We start from the raw sequence: 24,509 nt of genomic DNA on the forward strand, positions 1-24,509 counted from the left end.
CAAAGCAAAACATATATTTTACCTGTCACAACGATGCTCATCATATGTCCTCCATGTGCGCACGGTGCGCGAAGCGCATCGTGCGTTCATGGCCCATCTAGCGTAACGTGGGCACGCGTGCTCACTGTGCGCGCACGGATGGCGTAAAGTAACTTAGCATTTAAAAAACCGTACAAATTCACTGAAAAAAACCATAGGTTTCACACACGTTATAGTTAGGAATTAGCATTTAAAAAACCTTGCAAATTCACTGAAAAAAACATAGGTTTCACACATGTTATAGTTAGCTGGACATTTTACTGATAAAAAACCAATGAAATTCCCCCGTTATAGTTACTGTAGGCAACTATAACTCACGCGACCGTAATCCTCTGCTGATGACATATGTGTCTTTATGAAAAAAAAATATTTGTAATATATGTATAGCTAAAATTTAATGGAAGAAGACATGGGCAAATAATTGTCTAAATACAGTATTAGCATCAGCAGAGGATTGCGGTCGCGTGAGTTATAGTTGCCTACAGTAACTATAACGGGGGAATTTCATTGGTTTTTTATCAGTAAAATGTCCAGCTAACTATAACATGTGTGAAACCTATGGTTTTTAAGTGAATATATATGTGCCTATGAGGAATGAATGAAGCCAGCTAAAGCCTGTTTGTAGATACCAAGCTCAGTCGACACAAGAGCACTGCATGAGAAATGGAGACCTAAGAGGACCAGGACAGAGGTGCCACCTGATCTTGGATGGCTCTTGGATCATCCGCCATGGCCAGTAAGGAATATGCTACTTACCAGTATGCATCTGTTCTTGGCATGTAGAGCTGCAGAGTTGTACACTTAGCATAGGTCGCCATCTGGTGTTGGGCCCGGATGTTTGCAGTTTGTTTTTCTTCTTGGACCGTGCTTGGAAGTCACGAGTTTGGTGACTCCTCCTTCGGTCCGTACTGCGCATGGGCTTCGGCTCCATCCTCAGATTGTTTTTCGCCAACAGGGAAATGATGGAGCGTAGTAATAACAGTGAGAAACCCATGTGTGTTGTATCTAAATAAGATGGACTGGAACGGATACAGGTAGCCGGGGAGGCGGGTGGGCGTGTACAACTCTGCAGCTCTACATGCCAAGAACAGATGCATACTGGTAAGTAGCATATTCCGTTCGAGGCATATGAGCTGCAGATTGTACACTTAGCATAGATTATATAGCAGTACCCAACCTTAGCGGCGACCACCGGTATCCGTTGCAGCTGTTTGAAAGAGTGTTTTTAGTACAGCCTGGCCCACCCTAGCTTGCTGCTGGGAATGCACATCTACACAGTAGTGTTTTGTGAATGTGTGCGGTGTAGACCATGTGGCTGCCTTGCATATGTCATCTAAGGGTATATTCCCTAGAAAAGCCATAGAAGCCCCTAACTTTCTTGTAGAGTGGGCTTTAGGGGGAACAGATAATGTTCTCTTTGCCTTCTGATAGCAAATTTGTATGCATTTTACAATCCACCTAGCTATCCCTGATTTTGAGATGGGGTTGCCTTTATGTGGTGGAGAAAAGGAAACGAACAACTGTTTGGTCTTCCTGAAGGGTTGCGTTCTTTGTATGTAATATAGCAACGCTCTTTTCACATCTAGTGTGTGTAAGGCCCTTTCCGCAACAGATTGGGGTTGCGAAAAGAAGACAGGTAATTCCACTGATTGATTGAGGTGGAAGGGGGTAATGACTTTGGGCAGGAACTTCGGATTAGTTCGAAGTATGACCTTGCTGTGATGCATTTGTATGTAAGGTTCCTGTATGGTGAACGCTTGTATTTCACCAACCCTTCTAAGGGAAGTGATAGCTACAAGGAAAGCTGTTTTCCAGGTGAGAAATTGTAGCTCACATTTGTGCATTGGTTCGAAGGGCGGACCCATTAGTCGTGTAAGGACCAAATTTAGATTCCATACAGGGGAGGGTGGTGCCCTGGGAGGAATTACTCGTTTAAGGCCTTCCATGAAGGCTTTAATAGCGGGCACTCTGAAGAGTGACAAATGCTGTCTGTTTTGTAGATAGGCAGCGATCGCTGCTAGGTGTAGGCGTATGGATGAATACGCCAGGTTACACTTGTGAAGATGGAGCAGATAGCATATGATGTGTTGTATGGATGCATCTAGAGGGTTGATTGTATTGTTACGGCAGTACATTACAAATCTTTTCCACTTTGCGGCATAGCATGCTCTAGTGGTAGGACGTCTGGCTTCCATGATGATGTTCATGCAATCAGGGGGAAGGTTAAGGTACCCGAATTCTAAGATTTCAGGAGCCAGATCGCCAGGTTGAGCTGAGCTGGGTCCGGGTGCCTGATTTCTCCATGGTTCTGGGTTAGGAGGCATGGGGAAAGGTGCAGTTTTTGATGTGGTACCACTGATAGTTGTAGTAGCGTGGTGTACCACGGCTGTCTGGCCCACGTCGGAGCTACCAGAATGAGTGTGAGGGAGTGCTGTTGTAGTTTCCTGACCACTAATGGAATTAGTGGGAGAGGTGGAAAGGCGTATGCAAATCTGCCTGACCAGTTCATCCATATCGCATTGCCCTTGGACAATGGGTGTGGGTATCTGGCGGCGAAGCTTGGGCATTTTTTGTTTTCGTGGGTGGCGAAGAGGTCTATTTGAGGATGCCCCCACTGTTGGAAGAATGGGTGAAGAACTTGTGGATGCAGTTCCCATTCGTGTAGTTGTTGAGTCTGTCTGCTGAGCAGATCTGCTATGGTGTTTTGTACGCCTGGAACATGTTGTGCCAGGAGAAAAATGTTTTGGGGAATTGTCCATCTCCATATGCTCTGGGCTAAGCGGGAGAGCTGGGGAGAGTGTGTCCCCCCCTGTTTCTGTATATAATACATCGCAGTCATGTTGTCTGTGCGAATGAGGACTGCTTTGCCCGAAATCTGCTTTTGGAAAGATTTTAGGGCTAGAAAGATCGCCAAAAGCTCCAGATGGTTGATGTGGAGCGTTTTTTGCTGTGGCGTCCATAGACCTTGCATTGTGAGGTGTAAGAGGTGCGCTCCCCAGCCGGAGAGCGATGCGTCCGCTGTTAGAGTCACTTGGGGAACCGGGTCCAGGAACGGCCGTCCCTTGGAAAGGTTTGTGGTGTTCCACCACTGCAGAGAGTGATGTGTGCGGCCGTCCACCAACACCAGATCCGTCAGCTGACCCTGGGCCTGGTTCCACTGTTGTGCTAGGCACTCCTGAAGTGGACGCATGTGGAGTCTTGCATGGGGCACTATGAAGATGCAAGACGCCATCATCCCTATGAGCTTCATAAACACTCTTGCTGGTAGAGAGTGTTGAGGAAGGAATATTTTGCGTAAGGCTAGAATGCTTGTGATTCTGGCTGAGTTTGGATAGGCAATACCTTTTGAGGTGTCTATGGTGGCCCCGAGATATTGCTTTGTGTGAGATGGTATGAGGTGGGACTTTTGGTAGTTCACCGTGAAGCCTAGCTGATGAAGCAGTTGGATGGTGCTGTTTGTATGTTGCACGCATTGGTGGTAGGACGCGGCTTTTATGAGCCAGTCGTCTAAGTAAGGGAAGACGTGAACATGTTGACGTCTGAGGTGTGCTGCTACTACTGCTAGGCATTTGGTAAACACTCGTGGTGCAGTGGTGACCCCGAAGGGGAGAACCTTGAATTGATAATGTTGCCCGTCCACCACGAACCTGAGGTATTTTCTGTGAGAGGGGTGTATTGGAATGTGAAAGTACGCGTCTTTCAGATCCAGTGTTGTGAGAAAGTCTCCCTGGCAGAGGAGTGGGAGGACTTGTTGTAAGGTGACCATGTGAAAGTGGTCTGAATGTATGTAGGCATTTAGAGGCCGGAGATCCAGAATGGGTCTGAGGGTCTCGTCTTTCTTTGGGATTAAGAAATATAGGGAGTAGACCCCTAGATTTCGTTGATTGTCGGGTACCTGCTCTATGGCGTGTTTCTGGAGGAGCGAGAGTACCTCTTGTTTGAGCAGTGTGGAATGCTCTTGGGACATTGGACGGTGCCTTGGTGGGATATTGGGTGGGGTAGATGTTAGCTCGAGGCAGTACCCTGACCGAATGATTTGGGTCACCCATTTGTCCGATGTTATGGACTCCCATACGTGGATAAAATCTTGTAGTCTGCCCCCGACCGGAGTGGAATGGTCTGGGGGGAGCGAAGGGGAGTCATTGTGCGGGTGGGGTGGCAGAACGGGTATTGTTGGTTTTGCCCCTGCCCTTATTGTTGTTGCCTCTGTAGCCACCTCTTTGGTTGCCCTTTGAAAAGGTATTTTGAGGAGGGGATTTGTAGGAGGTAGAGGCATTATCGGTGGAGGAGCCTCTACCTGTGCCACGAAAGGACGAGCGTCGAAAGGAACGCTTAGAGGCTTGGGTCTGGAGCGCTCCCATAGACTTCGCTGTGTCTGTATCTTTCTTCATTTTTTCGAGCGCTTCGTCTACCTTTGGGCCAAAGAGTGTTTGCTGGTCAAAGGTGTGATTAAGTATTGATGTCTGGACCTCAGGCTTGAACCCTGATATCCTGAGCCAGGCATGGCGGCGAAGCAGGACACTGGTGTTTATGGCTCTAGAAGCAGTGTCTGCTGCATCGAGGGCACACTTAATGGAGGTGTTTGTGATTAGTTTGCCCTCCTGTATCAGGTCATGAGCTTGGCGTTTGTATTTCTCTGGAAGGTGCTGCATAAGAGCCTCTAATTCATCATAGTGTGCTCTATCATATCGCGCAAGCAGTGCTTGTGTATTTGCAATGCGCCACATGTTTGCAGCCTGGTAGGCGGTGCGTTTACCAGACGCGTCCAGAAGTTTAGATTCCTTGTCTGGTGGTGGGGCATCTCCTGAGGATTGGGAGTTAGCCCGCTTTCTAGCTGTGGAGACAACTAGGGAATCTAGAGGAGCAGGGCCCTTGATGTATGCAGGGTCTGTGGGTGCCGCCTTGTACTTCTTCTCTATTCTAGGGTTTAGTACTCTGGCTCTGACAGGGTCTTTGAATACCTCTGTAGCGTGCTTGGTGACACCCTTAAGCATGGGTAAAATAGCAGTGGAACGATCTTGTAAATCAAATGTATCCAGTAGGAAGTCTTCTTCCACTGGTTCCGTGTGCATGTCCACCCCATGGTAGTGTGCTGCTCTCTGCACTAAATGGTGAAACCCTAAAGAGTCCTCTGGAGGAGACGGCCTTGATGGGTATAGGTCGTCTTGAGGTACGTTGGGTACATCAGGGTTATTATAATCCTCCCATGGATCTGGGGTCCCTGGTGGAGTGGGATCCATTGGGGCGTCCCCTGGGTCATTGTCCGGGTCCCCGTCATCCGGATCTGGGGATGGGGCCGGATCGTAGTGAGGTAAAGGTGGAGGGGGTGGTGGTGGGAGGGGGGGTGGCAGTGGGGAGGGTACTCTAAGGGGAGAAGTAGCTGAGTCCCTCTTTTTGGGTGGAGGAGGAGGAGCCGGAGCCTCAAGGCGACGCTTCTTAGTAATCACAGTCAAAAGGCCAGTCTTTGGATCTCTGGACAAAGTCTTTTGTAAAGGGTCTGGTGTAAACAGAGCCAATGGCGCCGAGTCGTCTGTCGGCACCGGCGATTTCGGAACCGGAGGTTTCGATGTTCTGTGTACGCCTTGCTTTTTGGAGGTCTCCGTGTGTTTCGGCGTCGAATGCTGTTTCGGCGCCGGAGCGTCGGTGCCGACCGATTTCTGTTTGTGTTTGGTCGGCGCCGAGTGTCCAGGCTTCGGCACCGGTGGTTTCGGAGTCGAGCTGGATTTTGCAGGCTTCGGTGCCGAGTGGTGTTTATCGGCACCGGGCGTCGGCTGGCTCGATCCCGAGCTGCCGTGAGACTTTGAGTGCTTCGACACCGGGCCCGAAGGTGGGGTGATCGAGGCTTTGGTTTTGGTTTTGCCCAGGCCGGCAGGCGAGGGAGTAACCGGAGTCTCTTTGGTTTTTGGTGCGGGGCTGGGAGGGGGCATTGTACTCACGGCCCGCTGTCCTGGTGTTACGTCCTCCAGGTCGGAGTCGTCGGCCTCGGAAGCGCTGACGATGTCTTCTCCCAGTTCGGTGTGTGTCTGCCCCGAAGCTTCGGCGTCGTCTCCGAAGATATCCGGTGGAACTGTCGAGGATGAGTGCGCCATGGTGCGTCGAGCCCTTCGATCTCGGATCGTTTTCTTCGATCGAAAAGACTTGCAGGCGGGGCAGTCTCGAGCCTCGTGTTCCGGAGAGAGGCAAAGGTTACACACCTGATGGAGGTCGGTGTGGGGAAATTTAGACCCACATTCTGGGCACTTTTTAAACGGAGTCCTTTCCATCGGCCGGGACCGGAGTCGCGGAGGGCCCGAAGGCCGGTGTCGATGTACGGGATGGAAAAAGTGCCGCTTCGAGAGATGAAGATGATGAAGGAACTCGAAGAATCGAGGATTTTCCGTCGAGGCTGGAACCGTAGAAGTTCGAAGCCGGAGCACGAAGTATCACATCCGAGCCCGATGGCGGAAAAAAACAATCTGAGGATGGAGCCGAAGCCCATGCGCAGTACGGACCGAAGGAGGAGTCACCAAACTCGTGACTTCCAAGCACGGTCCAAGAAGAAAAACAAACTGCAAACATCCGGGCCCAACACCAGATGGCGACCTATGCTAAGTGTACAATCTGCAGCTCATATGCCTCGAACAATTGTTTCGGTGCTATACAGAAGCCTGAAGACAGAGTGCGATAAATCCAACAGGCTGCATATCATGAGGAAAAAAGTTGAGTTGTTGCTTCGCTTATATTTTGGACAGCAGAGGCAGCAACAAGTCTATAGTTAGTTAAATGGGGTCTGTAGCAGACTTTTAAGAGGGGTCGAAGGGACCAGAGTGCCTTCCACGGATACATTGCATATTTTGGTGAGGATCGGACCAATCCGGTTTGCTGCCAACTGCATTATGTAGGGAGGGATGGATCAAGATTTGGTAGCCTATTGAGTCATAACCTGGACTTCGGATAGAGAAGCAAATTCCATCTTAGAAGTCCTCATTTGAGAGGTGAGTGTCTCACAAAGGAGGGCTAGAAGGTCAGTTATAGAAGAAATAGGGGCACCCAAACAGAATTTCACAATTCTTTTCTTTGAGAAACATGACAATATTATCACAGAACAACTGAGATGGAGAAATAATGTTACTGCACACCGGGGGTTGGTGAGATTATTCACTATGCCAAGCAGGTCTCCAGCTAGATTAAAAAAAGTGTCAGACTTAGATGAGTAATATGAATCCCTAGCTTCTTTAATTAGTTGCTTGTGATTCTTAATGGTGGCGCCAAACACACCTTTTGCTTCCCAGCCGTATCACGGTCACATTTCTGCAATATCGCTTGGATGCATGAAAACTTTGTGGGAATTGTGGGGCTCAAAGAACCTCTCTTTTGGAGAGTACACAGGCGAGAAGGTATGTACGGCTGCTTCCTTCCGAGTGTTAAAATCAGAAGAAAGTACATTAATTGCCTTCAGTTCTAGACAAATTTCTATTATCAAGCATGTTATTAAGATACATTAAATTAATTTATGCCCATGGGCGAGTCATCTGAAAGGTGTAAGGTAGACCAGGAAATGCTAGTTTCGACTGGGACTACTGCATGGACCAACAAAGTCAGGGGAGAGGCTTTCCCCCTGAAAAGGATTACGATTAACATGACAGGGTCAAGGCTATGCCCTGCAGAGTGTTTGACGTCTTTTACAAGTTGCAGGAAATCTAGGGACTCGTGTACAAAGCTCTATTGTGATCACAAATCCTGCGATTCGCAAAAACGCAGTGTTTGGGGCAGCAAAAGAGCTTTTCTTTATGTATAAAAGCCCTTCTACAAGCCAGAATTTTTTTCCGACATGTAAAAGGGCTTTTGCAACCCTGGTGCATCGCAAATAAGAGGGGAAGTGAAAGCGGTGCTGCCCTCCTATTTTTGAGTCAGACAGGATTCCATCAATGGTTTGTCACTGCAGCTGCAGTCACAAACCATTAATCAGCTGAAGACACCTCAAGGGGGCAGTATCCGATTCCAAAAAAGAAAGGGGTCCCTTTCAAGCCTCTTTCCTAATGCGAATCTTTCAAAAAAAGTTTCAGGGAGAGTTGATGGTGGTCCTCATGACCACGGTCAACTCTCAGTGACACTTCTTGAAAAGCTTTCTTTATTTCCCTTTTAAACGCAGTCCTGTTTCCTTAAAGGAAAAGGGCTGTGCTTCAAAAAAACGTTTACTTTATTTAAACCAATTACAGACATCAATGTCTGCTGACCCTTGTAGGTCAGATCCCTTAGATAAAGGCCAATCGTATGGGGTCAGAAAGTGTGACCTGCACGACAAGTGCAAGGTCGTTCTGCAACCCTCTCCAATTTGGTATTTTATGGAACTGACCTTTTAGTACCTAGATCGGTTTGAGAAATTGAAACAGATTCGCAAGATATTGGTGTGCAATTTGCAACCACTTTTTGTGAATCAATACTTAGTACATGAGGCCCTAAAACCATTCATAGATTCTTCTGAATTAGAATTACCTGAACTAGAAGTCTCATTCAGGTGGAAATTAGGATTGGTCAGGACTGTGAATTTTGCCACTTTCAAGGCAAATGAAGCAAAGAATTAAAATATGGCATTACTAAAAATCAGCGCAAACACAAGGAGATGATGGACGGAGCGCTGGAACTTTTCAGACACTCAACCCCAGTCACAGATCTGGGTTGAATCCATCATCATTCTTTATCTCACTTTGCCACCCCAGTTCAGACACAACTATATGCAAATTCAGTCTGACCCTGTGCCTCATGGGAACAGTCCAGCCTGAACTGCCAAGCCACGTCTTTCCTGGACCAGAAACAAGCATCCTGGGACCGGTTTCGGGGTAACACCCCATATCAGCCATACTAGCTTAAATCCAGTGGCAAAGTGAGCACCAAAAAAAAAAAAAAAAAAAAAAAAAAAAATCAGCCCTCGCATCAGAAAGACCATAAATTAAGGCACCTTTGCATAAGGAAGTCAGATGTGAATTTTAAAGTGAATAAGATACCTTCTGAGAAAGTGAAATTATCTTCTAGTATGGCTCAGGAAATCGTACAGCAATGATCTATGACACAATCGTCTACCATTTTAATGAGATTGTGACATGTAGTGAGATAGCTTGGAGGGATAGTGGGTGTCAAGTTCAGGCCAGAGAATTCCCAAAGCCAAGTATCACTAAGGTATAATATATCAGAACTGTGGTTAACTACAAAATCCAATATTTCAATTTATTCCTACATGATTAATCGGACATTGAATAGATATCCATAGGCTGACTTGAGTGAGGATGAGGTAAAGGTGGAATTTAAATATATTCTGTAGCTTTGGGTTTAGGAAAATAAGTGATGTAACAAGAATTTCAATGAAACCTCCAGAAATTACAGGAAAATGGAGAATACGACTAAGCGTATGGTAAGGCACTGTAAACATAACATACCTGGGGGTGAAGCAAGTAGAGTTGGTCTGTCGACTAGACAAAGTGTTGATGCAAAAAGGGATGGGAAGGGCTAGGGTCCCGGATGCTAAACACGGTCCAGGAGCAGAGGGGATAACCTTTAGCGTGGAAGCACTTGTGTTTTCAAGATAAAGCCTGCCCTATACAGGAGAATGTGTTAAGTCCAAAGAAAGAAAATTATTAAACAGGAGCCCAGTTGAAAGGATGTAAAAGTAGAATTTAAAAAAAGTGAGAAATAACAAAACAAACAGATTAAAAGCCTATCGTGTCCCTTCCAACATGGCAATCAAAGGTCTGAAATGGAGCCAGAGTCTCCTGTAAAATAGTATTCCCTGTGCAAAGAAATCAAATGTGGTCACTGGTGATTAAAGGTCTTCAACATTGGGTCCAGAGAGCCAATCCTCGCAGTGCGGAAGAGACGAGCACAGAAGAGCTCGCGCTCTGGAGATAAAGCCCGCCTTCGACGAGGGGCATGGCTTCTACAATCATGCGAGTTTGAAGTTGTGCTGCCTTTGAACATGGCAGCTCTGTAACTTTCACTTCAGCAACCGATACAAAAAGACTTGTCTTGGCGCCTTGGTGAAGACTAGTGACAAAGTGGAAAGTAGGGAGGACGGTTGGTGAACATTTAAGAGGTTTTAGTAATTATACAAATACGTGAATTTTGTTTGCTAAAACCAGATTAATTAGTTTAGTATGTAAAGATTCAATACAATATGTAGGAGAGTAGGGTCTGCTATCCTATGGTCACCCCAAATTTTTGCTTTTTGCTTCACTGGTTTTTGACATATTGAGGCTGTGGGCCTGCCAATCAGACCCCCAGCCTGCTGTTCTCTCTACTAAATTTACACTATGCACCCTAGGTGCATAACCAATTGGAAGTGGATCACCCTGTGAGCCCCTGTACCAGTGTACACTAGGTACCCAGGGCATTGGTGTATCTAAGGCCTGCCAGGGGCTGAAGCATGTATTATGCCACCCCAGGCTTGGCCTAACAAAGTTGACACAACTGGCTGATCACTCAGCTGGGGTAAGTTGGTGTAACCACCTCTTACTTAGGTGTAGTATACCTATACCTAACCTTAAATGGGACACATGTTAACCTATAAGTCACTCCTATGGCAGGCCTTAACAATCCTGAAGGCAGAGTGCTTGGTTCCATGTGAGATGGTGCTCTGGCATGAGCTGAGCCTGTCTGCAGTGGTCGGAGCAACTTCCTTCTACTGTTACCAGATATCGTCATACCATATACTCTTAAGTGCATTATGAACCTCGCGGTTAAATGCTAACTTTGGTTTGGCTTTATCAAAACATGTCGAGTAAGGTGTCATACGAATTGGAATACTAACCCCTCGCCAATTCTGGCGACGGGGTTAGCATTCCACCCTTCTAGAGGGACACAACATGTACAGTACCTGAAACCCAGGTAAAATCACACATAGCCTCAGCTCCACAAAATGGATGCTGCCACCACAGACACAAGTCTGCCCTCCTGCTGCTGGGAGTCCTTTCGAGCTTGGGAGGTGTGGACAAAGGGTTTCCTGCCAGGGGAGGTGCGTGCACCACCCCAGACAGGATTTTGTGTATTGGTCAGGTAGGGCTTGAAAGAAACCAGACATGCCTGAGGCTCACAAGGAGCCTCGGTGCATATGCCAGTTCAATCCGGTCCTGGGGCACACCAGTCCCGGGCCTGGGGCGAGCTGGACAAAGGATTGGGGGTGTAACCACCCCCCTTCCTGGTCCCACCCTTAGGGAGGGACCTAGCAGGTAGTCCGGCCCCTAGAATCCGCTTAAAGGTAGGAGCTGTGTCCTAAGACTTCAGACATCCTGGAATCAACTTGAAACTAAGAAGAAGACGGGAACTTCGACGCTCTGCCGCACAGAGGACTGAAGCCAATCTCCCCTGTGGTCAGGGAGTGACCACCTTGCTAACGCAAGCACCATCCAGCGAATCAACGTCTGCTTTGCCGCCGCCTCCCGCCGGAGCCCGAGCCCAGAGACTGACAAGACCTGGACCTCCAGACCTCTCACCGCCCGATCCACAGTCCCTGAAAAGAGGAGACCCGTGGAGGCACCGAGACACGTGGAGCCAGCCATCTTGAAAAGACCACGACAAGCTGCAAGCGCAACAACCGAGGCTCCCTCCAAGTTGTGCTTTGGGATCTGAGAAGCCCAACACCCGAGCAGCATCTGCACCAAAGGTGAGCCCTCCAGCATCTCCACGATCTGCGTGGGGCCCTTCTGCATTTTGCCACTCGACGCGCCTAACCGGTTGCTGGCCCGCTGGCTAGTGGCCATCTTGGCGACGAACTTCCAAGAAATACACCGCTGGTCTGGTTGCTCCAGACTGGCCCTTGCTCCCCTCCAAAGGAGCAGTCCCTCTGACCTTGCTGGTCAGAACCATCAGCTTATTTCGTTTTCCACAACAATTGCTTTTGCCAAGGCTTGTTTGCTTCGACCAAGTCGCCGACACCGCCGACAGCGAGAGCCTGCGTGGGACAGCTCGTGAACCGACTCCTGGACGTCGTCGACCTTCAGGGACCACGTGGCTGCAGAGACAAGCTACACCTTTCTTCCTGTTTGCACCCGACATCGCCTGGTACCCACCTGGTGCCACGCTGGTCACTGGCTAGTGACTGTGAACACTGTCCCCTCTGCTTACAGGTCTTCTACAACTCCGATCCACCCTTGGATCCACCGCATCTCTTCCGGACCGATCGCCTGCAGCATCTTTGTCCACAGGCTCCATTGAACAGATAGAAGAAACCCGACGCACTTCGACACCTACGCACCCGCTTCCTGTGGGTGAGGTAAAGCTGGCACTCCGGTGCCCAAGTGTAGAGTATCATCTCTAGTGTCTGTGTTTCGAATCTTAAGTTCATAGTCCATCCTGGAGATCCTTTTTGCAGTAACTTTGTACTTTTTACGCACCCATTGAAAACCTATGGGAGCACGCGTGTGACTATTTGCTCTGCACACGCAACCCGTGGACCTCCTGGTCACTAACTGAAGTTAGCTCCTTGTAGGCCCAGCGATTCTAGAGGCCCTAGGCCTTTTCCCTTTTCTGTTCGTGGTACTTATACCCCTATTTTAGTATATGGTTTGAGCGGCCACTAGGGCCTATCCATATAAAGTGCAACTTCTGTGTATTCTACTGTAATCTTGTTTGACGATTTGTGCTCCTGTGCTCATAAAGAGACTAGGGGTCACTTTGAGAAATAAATACATATATATTTTGAATATATATCCGTGTGGTGTCCTTTCATTGGTATAAAAGGGGGTTGCATTTGGTAAAACAGCTTGCTTAACACGTTTCACGAGTTTAGCCTCAAAGACTGCTTAGCCTACGCTACCACTAGGGCAGCTAGTCCGAAAAGGTTGACTTACAACCACACCATAAGGGTTGCTTGGCATGGTACAAGGTGGTCACTTTAACTAGTGAACATCATATACCAGGCCAACTTCTCACACAATAACTTATCATTTATGTTCTATAAAGAAATAATTATTACCGAAGCACACCCTACCCACACCCCCAACTGGCTACCACTGCAGTCCTTTGTGTCCTGCTGATTGGATGTCTTATGACAGGCATCCAAACAAGCTCACGTCCATGCCAAACTCCATGGAGCCCAAACATGCACCACTACAAATATAAACATCTAACCATGTCAAAAACTGGGGTCACATGCCAGCATGTGCCCTGGCACAGTAGCATGAGAGATGCCTTTAGGCCTGCAATCTTCTGCTGCTCATACGTCCTCCTCCCGCCTATGCTGGCTGCACCCGCTTAACTAAGATGCCCACATCCCACCAACGCTCAAAGTCCACTCACTTCCACCTGCACCAATGGTACAGGAGCCATATGACCATTCATAAAGTAACAGCTCAACATGGGACCCACAACACTGTGCTGATCAGACTCCGTGAAAGAGCTGGAATGCCTGGTGCTACTTTGGATTGGATCCGGTCCTTCCTCTCCCACAGTACAAAGTTCAGATGGGGTCAATGGAATCCCCATCGTGCAAGGCGTGATGCACAGTCCCCAGGGTCACCCTTTTCTAGCTCACTTTTCAATGGGTAAATGCGTCCCTTGACAGAGATTCTAAAGCACTATCAGGAAAACCTCTTAGTGTTCGCTTTCCAACCTACAACCATAACCAACCAGGGATCTGAAAGCAGGAAACCACAAGATGCTTTCCCCTTTCTGATCCCTCCTCCGTTCCCTCGGCCAGTGCAGTGGTCAAAGACATCAACTGTCCAGCTGCCCTTCTGGCTCCCAAAGAAACTCAACAGGGTGCAAAGGCCTAAAACCAGGCATCTAGAATGTTCTTGAAACTGTGGGTGTGGACCGGACCACACCACACCAGCCTCTAAAGGTACACACGCAAGGATGGAGTTCAAGGTCCTTCTCGCGCATGGGGCACACTGGACAAAAGGACCAGGATACCTGCAGATAGTCTATGTGAGAAGTTGGCCTGATGTATGATGTCACTAGTTCTAGTGTACACCTTATATCAGTCCAAATACCCTTATGGTGATTGGTTGTAAAGTCAACCTTATAGACCAGCTATCCTAGTGGTAGCATGGACAAGAGCAGTCTTAGGCTAAACTCTGAATGGCATGTGAAGCCAGCTGTGATACCATATATAATCCCTTGAATACCAAATGAAAGGACACCACAACAGATATATATATAAAATAAAGTGTATTTATTCTAAGAAAACCCTCAGCACTCTTTATGAGATTAGAGGTAAGTACAATACAGTCTTATAAATGCATACAGTAAGTCACACAGGTAAGTAATACAGTTAGGCCCTAGGGGCCACGCAAACCATATACTAAGTAAGTGGTATAAGAACCACTGTCACGGAAATAGAGTAGGCCTAGGCCTAGGGAATCGCTGGGGCTACACTAGACTACCACAGGATAGGAAGTGGGAGGCCCACGGGATTCGTGTGCAGAGTGGAAACACTCACGCGTAATGCGTAAAAGTCACTAGCAATAGTACAGTTTAGAATTAGATAGATTTAGGACACTTCCGGAGTAGCTAGGAAGTTGAGACTTGAAACTTAGACACTAGGATAGTCACTATCCTGATGAGCACCGGAGTACCCAAGTTACCTAGCCCACAGGCTGCGGGTGCATAGGGGTGAAGTTGCGTCGGGTTTCGTCGTCGACTCCTATGGATGCCTGAAGAAAAGATGCTGACAGGCAGTCAGTGAAGAGTGTCCGGTGGATCCCAAGCCTGGGATCAAGAAGAGGAGAAACCTGCAAGCAGAAGGGACAGAGTCAAGGTCACTAGCCAGTGACCACGTGGAACCAGGAAGGAACCAGGCGATGTCGTGAAGAGTTGCAGGTGAAGGTGAAGCTTGTCGCTGCAGCCAGGAGGACCAGGAAGCGTCGAGGGCGACCAGGACCAGGAGGCGAGCTGTCCCACGAAGGCTCTTGCTGTCGGCGGCGTCGAAGTTGGGCTAGGACTCACCAAGCCTTGGCAAGCGGAACCCACGAAGAACAAAGGACTTGCTTCTGGTGCAGACCAGGAGGGTCTGGGGTGCTTCTTCTTTGCAGAGAAGCGGGAGCCAGTCTGGAGGAGCCAAACCAGCGCAGAAGATTTCAGGGAGCGTCGTCACAAAGGCCACTAGCCAGCGGGCAAGCAACCGGACAACGCGGCAAGCAGGAAAATGCTGAAGGGCCCCACGCAGGACTCGTGGAGTGTGGGGGGCTGATCTTCGGTGCAGATGGTGCTTGGGGGTGGGGCTTCTCAATCCCCGGTGCACAACTTCGAGGGTGCCTCAGAAGCTGCGCTGTAAGTTACTAGCCACTTTTCCCAGGTAGCCGGTCCCACGTCGCTCGTCGCCTCCACGGATCTCAGCTCTGCTGCAGATGTGGATGAGGGTCGGAGAAGTCTGGAAATCAAGGCTCTGGTCGGGCTCTGCAGTCGGTTCCTCGTCGAACGTCTCGCAAAGCAAAGGGTAGTCACTTGATGGTGCCTGTTTGCACAGGGTAGCCACTCCTTGGCCACAAGGGAGATTCTTCAGTCTTCTTCTTTCGTCGAATGTCGAAGGTCCAGAGTTTCTGTTCAGTTTTGCAGGTTCAGGATAATCTAAAGTCTTGAGGCCCAACTCCCACTCTTATACTAATCTGGGGGGCTGGGGCTACCTGCTAGGTCACGCCTTATGGGTGGGACCTGGGAGGGGGTGGTTACACCCACTTCCCTTTGTCCAGTTTCGCGCCAGAGCTGGGGCTGGAGTGCCCCAGCACCGGTTTGAACTGGACTATGCAAGGAACACCTTGTGTGCCCCAGGCATGTCTCATTCCTTTCAGCCCACCCTGCCCCAATACACTAAAGGCTGTCTGGAGAGGTGCTAGCACCTCCCCAAGCAGGAAACCTATTGTCCAAGCCTCCCTGGCTGGGATCACTCCCAGCTGCAGGAGGTCAGACTTGTGTCGTGGCAGCAGCATCCATTTTGTGATGCTGAGGCTTTGGTCAGAGGCTAACAGTGAAGTATGATTTTAACATGTCTTTCCCTCTAGAAGGGGGGGATAATATTCTCATGTCCAGAAATGGCATGGGGGTGTTATTCCCGAGTGTTAGACACCTTACACGACATGTTTTGATAAAGCCAAACCATAGTTACCATAACCGTCTAAGATTATAAGGTACTTTAAGAGTATATGGTAGGCGATATCATAGAACAGCTATAAGGACATGGTTCCGAAAGCTGCAGACAGGCTCAGCTCATGCTAGAGCACCATCTCACATGGTACCAAGCACTCTGCCTCCAGGATTGTCAAGGCCTGCCATAGGAGTGACTGATAGGTACACATGTGTCTATATATAGGGTAGGTATAGGAATACTACACCTAAGCAAGGGGTGCTTACACGACCTTGCCCCAGCTGAGTGATCAGCCAGTTGTGTCATAATGGAAGGCCAGGCCAGGGGTGGCATAATACATGCTGCAGCCCCTGGTAGGCCTAGGGTACACCTATGCCCTGGGTACCTAGGGTACACTGTACAGGGGCCAATAAGGTGATCCTATCCAAATGGGTTATGCACCTAAAGTGCATAGTATTAATTTAGAGAGAGAACAGCAGGGCTGTGGGTCTGATCAGCAGGCCCACAGCCACATCTAAGTCGAAAACCAGTAAAGCAAAAAGCAAAAAGTGGGGGTGAACATAGAAAGCAGACCCTACTCTCCTACACAACCCCCCCCCAAACTTAGGGACATTAAACTAACCTTGACCAGTTGAGTCTTCATGTTCTAAGTGGAAATATCTGGAGAGTCCATCTGCATTGGCATGGTCAGTCCCAGGTCTATGTTCCACTGTGAAGTCCATCCCCTGTAGGGAAATGGACCACCTAAGAAGTTTGGGATTTTCACCCTTCATCTGATTTAGCCACAAGAGGGGCTTATGGTCTGTCTGAATCTTGAAGTGAGTGCCAAACAAGTATGGCCTCAGCTTCTTCAGGGCCCAAACCACAGCAAAGGCCTCCCTCTCAATAGCTGACCAACGTTTCTCTCTAGGGGTCAGCCTTCTATTTATAAAAGCAATGGGCTGGTCTTGACAATCCACATTCAGTTGTGAAAGAACAGCTCCCACACCTAACTCAGAAGCATCTGTCTGGACAATGAACTCTTTGGAGTAGTCTGGACTTTTCAGAATAGGTGCACTGCACATGGCCTGCTTCAGGTCATCAAATGCTTTTTGACAGCTTACTGTCCACTGAACTTTCTTTGGCATCTTCTTGGAGGTCAAGTCATTAAGTGGTGTCACTATGGACCCATAATTCTTAACGAATTTTCTGTAGTACCCAGTCAGGCCCAAGAAAGCTCTGACCTGAGTCTGGGTGGTTGGAGGAGCCCAGTCCTTTATGGCCTGGATCTTACTCTCCAGTGGTTGAACCTGACCCCCACCAACTAGGTGGCCCAGGTATACAACCTTGCTCTGCCCTATCTGGCACTTAGTGGCCTTGATAGTGAGGCCTGCCTTGTGCAGGGCCTCTAAAACATTCCTCAGGTGGACCAGGTGATCCTCCCAGGTGGAGCTAAAGACAGCAATATCATCCAGATAAGCTGCACAGTAGTCATCCAACCCAGTAAGGACTTGATTCACCAGCCTTTGGAAAGTGGCAGGTGCATTCTTCAAACCAAAGGGCATTACCACAAATTGATAATGTCCTCCTGGGGTCGAGAAAGCAGTTTTGGCCTTTGCACTCTCAGCTAATCTGATTTGCCAGTAGCCTGCTGTTAGGTCAAATGTGCTCAAAAACTTAGCAGCTGCCAGTCTGTCAATGAGCTCATCTGCCCTAGGTATTGGGTGGGCATCTGTCCTAGTGACAGCATTGAGACCTCTGTAGTCTACGCAAAACCTCATCTCTCTCTTACCACCCTGGGTGTGAGGTTTTGGCACAAGAACTACAGGACTAGCCCAGGGGCTCTCTGAAGGTTCAATGACTCCCAGCTCCAACATCTTTTGTACCTCAACTTTTATGCAGTCCCTGACATGGTCAGGTTGCCTGTAGATTTTACTCTTCACAGGCAGACTGTCACCAGTGTCCACCTCATGGGTGCACCAGTTTGTCTGACTTGGGGTCAGAGAGAACATATGTCTGTAGGATTGCAGAACCTGTCTGCAGTCCTGTTGCTGATGGACAGTGAGGCTGTCAGAAAAGACCACACCATCAACTGAGCCATCATCAGGGTTCTGAGTCAACAGGTCTGGGAGAGGGTCACTCTCTTCCTCCTGCCCCTCATCTGTAGCCATGAGTAGCCCCATGTCTGCCCTGTCAACATATGCCTTCAATCTGTTGACATGAAGCACCCTGTGGGGGCTTCTGGGAGTCCCAAGGTCCACCAAGTAGGTGACTTCTCCCTTTTTCTCAACAATAGTGTGGGGTCCAGACCATTTGTCTTGGAGTGCTGCTGGGGCCACTGGCTCCAACACCCACACTTTCTGTCCTGGCTGGTAAACAGTCAGTACAGCCTTTTGGTCATGCCAAGCTTTTTGGAGTTCTTGGCTTGCCTCAAGGTTTTTAGAAGCCTTCTTCATATACTCTGCCATCCTGGAGCGGAGACCAAGTACATAATCCACTATGTCTAGTTTGGGTTGTCTGAGAGGTCTCTCCCATCCTTCCTTCACCAAACACAGGGGTCCTCTTACAGGGTGCCCAAACAAAAGCTCAAAAGGGCTGTAGCCAACCCCCTTTTGTGGGACCTCTCTGTAAGCAAACAGAAGGCAGGGTAAAAGGATGTCCCATCTTCGCCTAAGCTTATCTGGTAATCCTTTTATCATTCCCTTTAGGGTCTTGTTGAATCTCTCAACAAGCCCATTGCACTGTGGGTGATAGGGGGTGGTGAATTTGTAGTTAACACCACACTCCTTCCACATTGCAGTCAAGTATCCTGACATAAAGTTGGTACCTCTGTCAGAAATGACCTCCTTTGGAAAGCCCACTCTGGAGAATACTCCAAGCAGGGCCCTTGCCACAACAGGAGCTGTTGTGGTCCTCAGGGGAATTGCTTCTGGGTACCTGGTGGCATGGTCCACTATCACCAGTATGAATCTGTGCCCAGATGCTGTTTGTGGGTCCATTGGTCCTACAATATCTATGCCCACTCTTTCAAAGGGAACCCCCACCACAGGTAGTGGTATGAGGGGGGCCTTTGTGGTGCCACCTGATTTGCCACTGGCTTGGCAGGTGACACAGGAGCGACAAAACTCCTTGGTATCCTCTGACATATGGGGCCAGTGAAAGTGAGGGACAAGCCTGTCCCAAGTCTTATTCTGGCCTAAATGTCCTGCAAGGGGAATATCATGGGCCAAGGTGAGAAGGAAGCCCCTGAACTTCAGTGGTATGACCAACCTCCTGGACGCACCAGGCTTGGGGTCTCTAGCCTCTGAGTACAGTAGCCCTTCATCCCAATAGACTCTATGGGTACCTTGTGCATTCCCTGCAGCCTCAGCAGCAGCCAGCTGTCTGAGGGGTTCAAGAGAGGGGCAGTCTAATTGAGCCTGCCTCAGATCCGCCCTTGAAGGTCCCCCTGTCCCAAGAAACTCAACCTGATCAGGTTCAAGTTCTTCTAGGACAGTTCCTTCAGGGCTCTCAGAATCATCCTCCTGGGAGGGCTGATCCACCACCTGAGGCAGGGGGGAAGGCACAGCCTTAACCCTACTGCTCTTTCTCTTGGGTTGTGACTGGTCCATAGTTTCAGGATCCAGCACTTGTTCAGTGTTGCACTTTTTGGCCTGTGACCTGGTCACAGCAAGGACATGTGCATCTATCCCCAGCATTTCTGCATGGGTCCTATACTCCACTTCAGACCAAACTGAAGTTTCAAGATCATTGCCCAGTAAACACTCTACAGGAAGGTCAGAACTAACAACAACTTTCTTGAGGCCAGTTACCCCTCCCCAGGAGAAGTTAACAATAGCCACACTATGGGAGGAAGTGGCATTGCTAGCGTTGGTCACTAGGTAATTCTCACCTAGTATGATCTGTCCAGGGTCCACAAAAGCAGGTGTCACCATTGTGACACTAGCCCCAGTGTCCCGGTAGGCCTGAGCCATTCTTTGGTTGATAAAAGGTGTCTGTCTGTACTTGCCCAGGTTACTGGGGCCTACAGTAGAGGACAAAGCTAAGTCCCCATCACAGATCAGAACAGCCTGAGTAGGTACTCTGACTAGGCCAGAATCCTCCTCAGTTCCCAGGGTTAACCCTACTACACCCTTTTGCTGGGAACCACCACTTACAGCTGAACTAGGGGGTACAGTTGCCTTAGGGGCAATGGTGGCTGGGGGCTTATCCTTTTTGGTGCACTCACTAAACCAATGTGAGGTAGACTTACAATAGTTGCACCATGGTTTCTTTTGGCCTTCTTTCTTCTTATCCTTTTTGGAACCACCCTCCCCCTGAGCCTTTTGGGGGCCTGGTGAAGACTTCTGGTCTTTTTGTTTCTGCTCATTACCCTTCTGGTCTGCCTTTTTCTGATCACCGCCCTGGTTCTGGTTTTTCTGCTTAACTCTAGTCCTGACCCATCTATCTGCCTTCTTTCCCAATTCTTGGGGAGAAGTCAGATCAGAATCAATCAGGTGCTGATGCAATAGCTGGTTTTGACAGTTGTTAAGTATTTGTTCTCTCATGATCAAATTATACAATCCTGTATAGTCCTTAACCTTACTTCCCAATAGCCAGCCTTCCAGAGCCTTAGTGGCACAATCTACAAAGTCAGTCCAGTCCTGAGTCTGTGTCTTCTGGGTATCCCTGAACAACAACCTGTATTGTTCAGTGGTTAGGCCAAACCCATCAATCAGAGCACTCTTCAGGACAGTGTAATTATCTGCATCCTCATCACTAACTGTGAGGAGCTTGTCTCTTCCTTTCTCAGAGAAGGAGAGCCACAAGATAGCTGCCCACTGACTTTGGGGTACCTGCTGTACTTTGCAAGCTCTCTCCAAAGCAGTTATCCATTTGTGGATGTCATCCCCACACTTGTAGGGAGGGAGAATCTTGCTCAGGTTTCTATTATCATAGTGCCTGTCTCTATCTCTAGGAATGTTGCTGCCACCAGTGGGTTCTGACCCACTTAACTTTTGCTCTCTAGCCAGAGCAAGCTTCTCCTTGGCAAGGGCAAGTTCTTCCCTCTGAATCCTCAGATTAGCCTCCCTCATTCTGGCTTCATGCTCCTTTCTCTCAGGTGAAGTCATTCCCCTGTGAGAGGAAGCAGTAGAGATGCTAGAGACATGGGAGTGGATAGATTCCCCTGAAGGGGATCTGTCCTTCCTGCTTCTCTGTGAATGTCTACTTGTGGGTCTGTATGGGGGGACCCCATGCAAACTCCCATGTAAACTTAAGTTAGCCTGGCTAAGTCTCCTTACTTGGCCCTGGCTGTCTACCTCCCCATCTGAAGGCCCATCTGACTCCTCTGTGGTGGGTAGACCCCTATCTACAGCTATGGCACCATCCCTGGCAGCTCTTTCAGCATCATAGGCCTCCAGAAGCTCCACTAGCTGTCTAAGGGTAGGGTTTGCACCCTGTTTTATTCCTCTGGAGGTACACAAGTGTCTCATCTCCTGGAATGTGAATGCATCATACCTAGAGGGAACCTGTCTAGGATTCTCCTCTCCTGAGGGAGCATCAGTGTGATCTCCATTCAGGGGCATGATTCTAGTGAGGGTGTGGTGTGTGCACCTACCTACACTAGTTGTTTCTACTAAACCTCTCTAGTAGTTGTAGTCAGGGTGTGTTACTCCCTTCAACCTACAACTACTAAGTCCAGTAGGACTTAAGTATAATAAACTATGTTATATGTACCTAGACAATATCTGTGTGATCTTCCAATTTAGTATCTCAAGATTACAATGGTATTACAACAGCAAGCTCAGATCCCAACCGCTGCTCACCAATGTGAGAAGTTGGCCTGATGTATGATGTCACTAGTTCTAGTGTACACCTTATATCAGTCCAAATACCCTTATGGTGATTGGTTGTAAAGTCAACCTTATAGACCAGCTATCCTAGTGGTAGCATGGACAAGAGCAGTCTTAGGCTAAACTCTGAATGGCATGTGAAGCCAGCTGTGATACCATATATAATCCCTTGAATACCAAATGAAAGGACACCACAACAGATATATATATAAAATAAAGTGTATTTATTCTAAGAAAACCCTCAGCACTCTTTATGAGATTAGAGGTAAGTACAATACAGTCTTATAAATGCATACAGTAAGTCACACAGGTAAGTAATACAGTTAGGCCCTAGGGGCCACGCAAACCATATACTAAGTAAGTGGTATAAGAACCACTGTCACGGAAATAGAGTAGGCCTAGGCCTAGGGAATCGCTGGGGCTACACTAGACTACCACAGGATAGGAAGTGGGAGGCCCACGGGATTCGTGTGCAGAGTGGAAACACTCACGCGTAATGCGTAAAAGTCACTAGCAATAGTACAGTTTAGAATTAGATAGATTTAGGACACTTCCGGAGTAGCTAGGAAGTTGAGACTTGAAACTTAGACACTAGGATAGTCACTATCCTGATGAGCACCGGAGTACCCAAGTTACCTAGCCCACAGGCTGCGGGTGCATAGGGGTGAAGTTGCGTCGGGTTTCGTCGTCGACGCCTATGGATGCCTGAAGAAAAGATGCTGACAGGCAGTCAGTGAAGAGTGTCCGGTGGATCCCAAGCCTGGGATCAAGAAGAGGAGAAACCTGCAAGCAGAAGGGACAGAGTCAAGGTCACTAGCCAGTGACCACGTGGAACCAGGAAGGAACCAGGCGATGTCGTGAAGAGTTGCAGGTGAAGGTGAAGCTTGTCGCTGCAGCCAGGAGGACCAGGAAGCGTCGAGGGCGACCAGGACCAGGAGGCGAGCTGTCCCACGAAGGCTCTTGCTGTCGGCGGCGTCGAAGTTGGGCTAGGACTCACCAAGCCTTGGCAAGCGGAACCCACGAAGAACAAAGGACTTGCTTCTGGTGCAGACCAGGAGGGTCTGGGGTGCTTCTTCTTTGCAGAGAAGCGGGAGCCAGTCTGGAGGAGCCAAACCAGCGCAGAAGATTTCAGGGAGCGTCGTCACAAAGGCCACTAGCCAGCGGGCAAGCAACCGGACAACGCGGCAAGCAGGAAAATGCTGAAGGGCCCCACGCAGGACTCGTGGAGTGTGGGGGGCTGATCTTCGGTGCAGATGGTGCTTGGGGGTGGGGCTTCTCAATCCCCGGTGCACAACTTCGAGGGTGCCTCAGAAGCTGCGCTGTAAGTTACTAGCCACTTTTCCCAGGTAGCCGGTCCCACGTCGCTCGTCGCCTCCACGGATCTCAGCTCTGCTGCAGATGTGGATGAGGGTCGGAGAAGTCTGGAAATCAAGGCTCTGGTCGGGCTCTGCAGTCGGTTCCTCGTCGAACGTCTCGCAAAGCAAAGGGTAGTCACTTGATGGTGCCTGTTTGCACAGGGTAGCCACTCCTTGGCCACAAGGGAGATTCTTCAGTCTTCTTCTTTCGTCGAATGTCGAAGGTCCAGAGTTTCTGTTCAGTTTTGCAGGTTCAGGATAATCTAAAGTCTTGAGGCCCAACTCCCACTCTTATACTAATCTGGGGGGCTGGGGCTACCTGCTAGGTCACGCCTTATGGGTGGGACCTGGGAGGGGGTGGTTACACCCACTTCCCTTTGTCCAGTTTCGCGCCAGAGCTGGGGCTGGAGTGCCCCAGCACCGGTTTGAACTGGACTATGCAAGGAACACCTTGTGTGCCCCAGGCATGTCTCATTCCTTTCAGCCCACCCTGCCCCAATACACTAAAGGCTGTCTGGAGAGGTGCTAGCACCTCCCCAAGCAGGAAACCTATTGTCCAAGCCTCCCTGGCTGGGATCACTCCCAGCTGCAGGAGGTCAGACTTGTGTCGTGGCAGCAGCATCCATTTTGTGATGCTGAGGCTTTGGTCAGAGGCTAACAGTGAAGTATGATTTTAACATGTCTTTCCCTCTAGAAGGGGGGAATAATATTCTCATGTCCAGAAATGGCATGGGGGTGTTATTCCCGAGTGTTAGACACCTTACACGACATGTTTTGATAAAGCCAAACCATAGTTACCATAACCGTCTAAGATTATAAGGTACTTTAAGAGTATATGGTAGGCGATATCATAGAACAGCTATAAGGACATGGTTCCGAAAGCTGCAGACAGGCTCAGCTCATGCTAGAGCACCATCTCACATGGTACCAAGCACTCTGCCTCCAGGATTGTCAAGGCCTGCCATAGGAGTGACTGATAGGTACACATGTGTCTATATATAGGGTAGGTATAGGAATACTACACCTAAGCAAGGGGTGCTTACACGACCTTGCCCCAGCTGAGTGATCAGCCAGTTGTGTCATAATGGAAGGCCAGGCCAGGGGTGGCATAATACATGCTGCAGCCCCTGGTAGGCCTAGGGTACACCTATGCCCTGGGTACCTAGGGTACACTGTACAGGGGCCAATAAGGTGATCCTATCCAAATGGGTTATGCACCTAAAGTGCATAGTATTAATTTAGAGAGAGAAC

At 49.0% G+C, this 24,509-nt stretch overlaps 1 protein-coding gene across 1 annotated transcript in view; it reads right to left on the reverse strand.

Annotated features, from left to right (window-relative positions):
* Positions 1-24,509, reverse strand: part of PRODH (proline dehydrogenase 1) — a 238,789-nt gene that overhangs the window by 82,488 nt on the left and 131,792 nt on the right. The gene's annotated exons all lie outside the window — the stretch shown is intronic.

This window comes from Triturus cristatus, chromosome 7 (assembly GCF_964204655.1).
Source record: "Triturus cristatus chromosome 7, aTriCri1.1, whole genome shotgun sequence".
Lineage (NCBI taxonomy): Eukaryota > Metazoa > Chordata > Amphibia > Caudata > Salamandridae > Triturus > Triturus cristatus.